Below are 6393 nucleotides of genomic sequence, written 5' to 3'. Positions count from 1 at the left end.
AGAGAGACCGAGTGCCTGGAACATGAGGAGGAGGCAACTTGCCCATCAACCCCAGCTAGCCCACCTGTGATTGGCTGATCGCGCTCGACTCCAGTAAGGACAGCTCCAATTCACCGCTCACCAACCAATCCCTGATCATACCATCCCTCTGGTAGTGAGCATGATAGTGTTCTCTTGGACAGAAGGATGAGAGAGGAACCACTAACATTTCAAACCAACATTCCAAACTCAGATTCTAAATAAAATCAGCTAAACATTCATTTACAATGCAACAATTTACAGCCAATTATTCCCTCACACACTCACCCACGCACACTAACCCTCACACACTCACCCTCACACACTCACCCGCGCACACTCACCCTCACACACTCACCCGTGCACACTAACCCTCACACACTCACCCTCACAAACTAACCCTCACACACTAACCCTCACACACTCACCCTCACAAACTAACCCTCACACACTCACCCTCACACACTCACCCGCGCACACTAACCCTCACACACTCACTTTCACAAACTCACCCGCGCACACTAACCCTCACACACTCACCCTCACACACTCACCCTCACAAACTAACCCTCACACACTCACCCGCACACCAACCCTCACACACTCACCCTCGCACACTAATGCTCACACACTCACCCGTGCACATGCTCTCACTAAGATTGATCTTCATTTTCTGTGAATGGACATGTCCCAGGTCAAGACTCCACTAATAGAAGAGTAGAGCATAGTACAGGCCCTTCACCAGGAACTAAGTGTCTAAAAGCAGGTGGGGATTACAGTGCTGCCTGCACCCCATGGAGTATCATGTGGTACCTCCCCCAGTACAGAGTGTGAACCTGATGGGAGAGGGGGGTGGTGGAATGGGGGGAGGCAGTGGGAGCTGAGCTGTGATGGTAGCAGCTCAGTTTCACAAAGAGTCAGGGCTGAGCAGGAGGAGCAACTGGAACAGAGATCCCATCAGGGACTGGGGAGAGGACCGGGCCTGCTCAGAGTGTCAGACCCAGAGGGATTCATGTGTTTAGGCTCCGATCCAAAACCTGGGGAGAATAATTAACAGCTCGGCTCAGGAATTTCAGTGACCTGTTTCTGAAGAAATAAGGTGCAGTGATTGATTGATACAGGATGATGTTTGGAAAATAAATATTGCCTTTGTTTGGCAAAGCCCACATCCCAGAACAGAACAGAAACACTGAGAGGTGACCGATAACATGTTCCCACCTCCCACGTTCCTCTCAGTAACACGGGACCTCCCTAAGACACATATAAAGGTCAGCACAGCACGGAGCCAGATCCAAACCCTTCGACTCTGACAGACTGAGAGACTGCAGACTATCCTCAGATCATCGTTCAACATCAACTGGAAACAGGTAAGCTTGGGGGCAGCTGTAACTGAGTGCAGACGCTGGAATCTGTACTGATAACACCAAATGCTGGAGATCAGAGCAGGTCAGACAGCATCCATGCAGAGGGAGCAAGCTAACATTTCAAGTCTACATGACTCTTCCTCAAAACATTAGCTTGCTCGTTCTCCATGGATACTGTCTGGCCCACTGTGATTTCCAGGATTGTTTTTGTTTTCAATCAAGCTTGCGAGATGTCTGTATTCCCTGAATAAATATCAGTCAGGACATGAGCTGAGAAATTACGCCAAATTTAATCACAATTATCTCATGTGGTCATGATGTGGAGGTGCCGGTGTTGGAATGGTGTGGACAAATTTAAAAATCACACAACACCAGATTATATGTTTCATGCTGCAGCTGTACAAACCTCTGGTGCGGCTGCATTTGGAGTATTGTGTACAGTTCTGGTCACCGCATTATAGGAAGGATGTGGAAGCTTTGGAAAGGGTTCAAGGGAGATTTACAAGGATGTTGCCTGGTATGGAGGGAAGGTCTTATGAGGAAAAGGCTGAGGGACTTAAGGCTGTTTTTCTTAGAGAGGAGAAGTTTAAGAGGTGACTTAATTGAGACATATAAGATAATCAAAGGGTTAGATAGGGTGGACAGGGAGAGCCTTTTTCCAAGTATGGTGATGGCGAGCACGAGGGGACATAGCTTTCAAGTGAGGGGTGATAGATACAGGACAGATGTCAGAGGTAGTTTCTTTACTCAGAGAGTGGCAGGGGTGTAGAACGCCCTGCCTGCAACAGCAGTAGACTTGCCAACCTTAAGGGCATTTATATGGTCATTGGATTGGCATATGGACGAGAATGGAATAGTGTTGGTTAGATGGGCTTCAGATTGGTTCCACAGGTTGGTGCAACATCGAGGGCCGAAGGGCCTGTACTGCGCTGGTATGTTCTATGTTCCATAGTTTAACAGGTTTATTCGGAAACACTAGCTTTTGGAATGTGGCCTCTTTTACCTGATAAAGGAGGAGTGCTCCAAACGTTTACACTTCCAGATAAACCTGTTGGACTATAACCTAGTGTTGTGTGATTTTTAATCTCATGTGGCGTTTGAGGGCTAGGGGTCAGTTAACATGATCTGTGAATTCACATTCTGTATCGGGGGAGTAACCACATGATTCTCACGATGAGGGTTGTTCTAATGAAGAGTGACTAGACCTGTTTAATTTAAAGAGGTAAACCATGGCAGGAGAGCTCAAAGTCTTGGATTGCTCCTCTTGCTCCATGCGGCAGCTCAGGGACACTTCCAGGATGTGTCAGCATTTTGATAAGGTTCCCCATGGTAGGCTGATGGAGAAAGTGAAGTCACATGGGGTCCAGGGTGTACTGGCCAGAGAACTGGCTGGGCAGCAGGAGACATAATAGTGGAAGGGAATTTCTCAAATAGAGAGCTGTGACCAGTGGTGTTTCCCAGGGATCCATGGTGGATCTGTGTTATTTGTGATATACGTAAATAATCCGGAGGAAGGTGTAGGTGGTCTGATTAGTAAGTTTGCAAATGACACTACGACTGGTGGAGTAACAGATAGTGAAGGGGACTGTCAGAGAATAAATCAAAATACAGAGATTGGAGAGTTGGGCAGAGAAATGGCAGATGGAGTTCAATCCGGACAAATATGAGGTAATTCATTTTGGATGATCTAATTCAAGATATACACAGTAAATGGAAAAGCCCTGGGGAAAATTGTTGCACAGAGAGATCTGGGTGTTCAGGTCCATTATAACCTGAAGGTGGCAATGCAGGTCGATAGAGTGGTCAAGAAGGCATACAGCGTGCTATCCTTCATCGGACAGGGTAGTGACAGGTCATGTTACGGTTGTATAAGACTTTGGTTCGGCCATATTTGGAACACTGCATACAGTTCTGGTCGCCACATTACCAAAAGGATGTGGATACTTTGGAGAGGGTGCAGAGGAGGTTCACCAGGATGTTGCTGGTATGGAGGATGCTAGTTATGAGGAGAGATTTGAGCAGATTAGGATTATTTTCATTAGAAAGACAAAGGATGAGGGGGTGGGGACCTGATTGAGGTTTACAAAACCATGAGAGGTATAGACAGGATGGATAACAAGAAGCTATTTCCCAGAGTGGGGGACTCAATTATGAGGGGTCAGAAGTTCAAAATGAGAGGGGAAAAGTTTAAGAGAAATATGTGTGGAACATTCTTTACACAGAGGGTGGTGGGTGCATGGAACGTGTTGTCAGCGGAGGTGGTAAAGGTGGGCACGAAAGCGTGATTTAAGATGTATCTAGACAGATACATGGATGGTCAGGGAGCAGTGGGATACAGACCCTTAGAAAGTAGGTGACAGGTTTAGACAGAGGATCTGGATCAGCGCAGGCTGGGAGGGCCTGTGCTGTAATTTGTGTGCGGGAAGTGTCTCCAGCTCCAGCTCCTTGAAGCTTGAGTTTCAGAGTTGGAGCAGTGGCTGGGGACATTGCGAGGCACAGAGTATCGTGGATCGCACGTACCGAGAGGGGGTCACACCACAGACTCAAACTCCGCAGCCTGGAAGGGAATGGGGGAATCACCAAACACAACAAGAGAGATACGCAGGTAGTGCAGGAATCTCCTCAGGTCACACAGATGGACTGCTCTGGTTACTGTTGAAGGGAATCACCTCTCAGGGGAAAGCAGCAGCAACCAAACTCATTGCCCCACAGTTGGATCTGCTGCAGAGGGGAGGGGGAAAGAGCATGCCAGGGCACTAGCTATAAGGGATTCAATTGTAAGGGGATTAGACAGGGGTTTCCATGCTGCAAGTAAGACTCCAGGATGGTACATTGCCTCCTGGTGCCAGGATCAAGGATGACTCGAAGTGGGTACAGGGCCTTCTGGATGGGAGGGTGAACAGCTGGTGGCTGTGGTACACATTGGTACAAACAACATGGATAAAAAAAGAGATGAGGTCCTAAAAGCAAAATACAGGGAGCTAGGAAGAAAGTTGAGAAATGGGACCCCAGAGTTACTGATCTCAGGATTACTACCAGTGCCACGTGCATGGCAGAGTATATCGTTTGAATCCATGGCTGAAAAGATGGTGTCAGGAGGAGGGTTTCAGTCTCCTGGGGCATTGGGGTCGATGGGGGAGGTGGGACCTGTACAAACTGGATGGTCTGCACCTGGGCAGGACTGGGACTGATAACTGTGTGCGTGTGTGTCAGTCTGTGTGTAAGTGTGTGTGTGTGTGTGCGTGTGTGAGAGAGAGAGTGTATGTCTGTGTACATGTGTGTCAGTCTGTGTCAGTTTGAGTGTGTGTCTATGTGCCTGTGTGTCAGTCTGTGTGTGTGTGTGTGTGTGTCAGTGTATGTCTGTGTAAATGTGTGTCAGTCTGTATCAGTTTGAGTGTGTGTCTGTGTGCGTGTGTGTCAGTCTGTGTGTGTGTGAGTGTGTGTGTGTCAGTGTATGTCTATGCTGAAAATGTGTTGCTGGAAAAGCGCAGCAGGTCAGGCAGCATCCAGGGAACAGGAGAATCGACGTTTCGGGCATAAGCCCTTCATCAGCCCTTTCCTGAAGAAGGGCTTATGCCCGAAACGTCGATTCTCCTGTTCCCTGGATGCTGCCTGACCTGCTGCGCTTTTCCAGCAACACATTTTCAGCTCTGATCTCCAGCATCTGCAGTCCTCACTTTCTCCTCCAGTGTATGTCTATGTACATGTGTGTCAGTCTGTGTCAGTTTGAATGTGTGTCTGTGTGCGTGGGTGTGTGTGTCAATGTATGTCTGTGTGCATGCATGTCAGTCTGTGTCAGTTTGAGTGTATGTCTGTGTGCATGCGTGTCAGTCTGTGTCAGTATAAGTGTGTGCATGTGTGTCAGCCTGTGTCAGTTTGAGTGTATGTCTGTGTGCATGTATGTCAGTCTGTGTCAGTCTGTGTCAGTCTGTGTATGTGTCAGTGTGCATGCGTGTCAGTCTGTGTCAGTCTGTGTCAGTCTGTGTGTGTGTGTCAGTGTGCATGCGTGTCAGTCTGTGTCAGTTTGAGTGTGTGTCTGTGTGCGTGTGTGTGTGAGAGTGTGTGTGTGTGTCAATGTATGTCTGTGTGCATGCGTGTCAGTCTGTGTCAGTTTGAGTGTATGTCCTTGTGCATGTGTGTCAGTCTGTGTCAGTCTGTGTCAGTCTGTGTGTGTGTCAGTGTGCATGCGTGTCAGTCTGTGTCAGTTTGAGTGTATGTCTGTGTGCATGTGTGTCAGTCTGTGTCAGTCTGTGTGTGTGTCAGTGTGCATGCGTGTCAGTCTGTGTCAGTTTGAGTGTATGTCTGTGTGCATGTGTGTCAGTCTGTGTCAGTCTGTGTCAGTCTGTGTATGTGTCAGTGTGCATGCGTGTCAGTCTGTGTCAGTTTGAGTGTGTGTCTGTGTGCGTGTGTGTGTGAGAGTGTGTGTGTGTCAATGTATGTCTGTGTGCATGCGTGTCAGTCTGTATCAGTTTGAGTGTATGTCTGTGTGCATGTTTGTCAGTCTGTGTCAGTCTGTGTGTGTGTGTCAGTGTGCATGTGTGTCAGTCTGTGTCAGTTTGAGTGTATGTCCGTGTGCATGCGTGTCAGTCTGTGTCTGTTTGAGTGTATGTCCGTGTGCATGCGTGTCAGTCTGTGTCAGTTTGAGTGTATGTCTGTGTGCATGCGTGTCAGTCTGCGTCAGTTTGAGTGTATGTCCGTGTGCATGCGTGTCAGTCTGTGTCTGTTTGAGTGTATGTCCGTGTGCATGCGTGTCAGTCTGTGTCAGTTTGAGTGTATGTCTGTGTGCATGCGTGTCAGTCTGTGTCTGTTTGAGTGTATGTCTGTGTGCATGCGTGTCAGTCTGTGTCTGTTTGAGTGTATGTCCGTGTGCAATGCAAAACAATGCAACAACCTATAAAACACTAATTGCTGCTTTTGGATTTCGAGGAAATCCCCTCTAATACCCAAAATACCTCAAAAAAGGAGCAGCTCTCACAGCCACAAAGTTTTCCCATCCTCCATCTTGGATTGC

At 48.0% G+C, this 6393-nt stretch overlaps 1 protein-coding gene across 2 annotated transcripts in view; it reads left to right on the top strand.

Annotated features, from left to right (window-relative positions):
• Window positions 1-1257: 1257 nt before the first annotated feature.
• Window positions 1258-6393, top strand: part of LOC148148890 (uncharacterized) — a 24584-nt gene continuing 19448 nt past the window's right edge. For both annotated transcript variants that reach the window (XR_015758330.1, XM_087991022.1), the window contains exon 1: window positions 1258-1385. The gene's annotated coding sequence lies outside the window, so the exon portion shown is untranslated. The remainder of the gene's footprint in view (window positions 1386-6393) is intronic.

Source organism: Chiloscyllium plagiosum, unplaced genomic scaffold, assembly GCF_037043375.1.
Source record: "Chiloscyllium plagiosum isolate Xiang-an unplaced genomic scaffold, Cpla_swu_hap1 HiC_scaffold_10, whole genome shotgun sequence".
Lineage (NCBI taxonomy): Eukaryota > Metazoa > Chordata > Chondrichthyes > Orectolobiformes > Hemiscylliidae > Chiloscyllium > Chiloscyllium plagiosum.
Note: the sequence above shows the minus strand (reverse complement) of the source record. Positions and strands in the feature narration are given on the sequence as shown.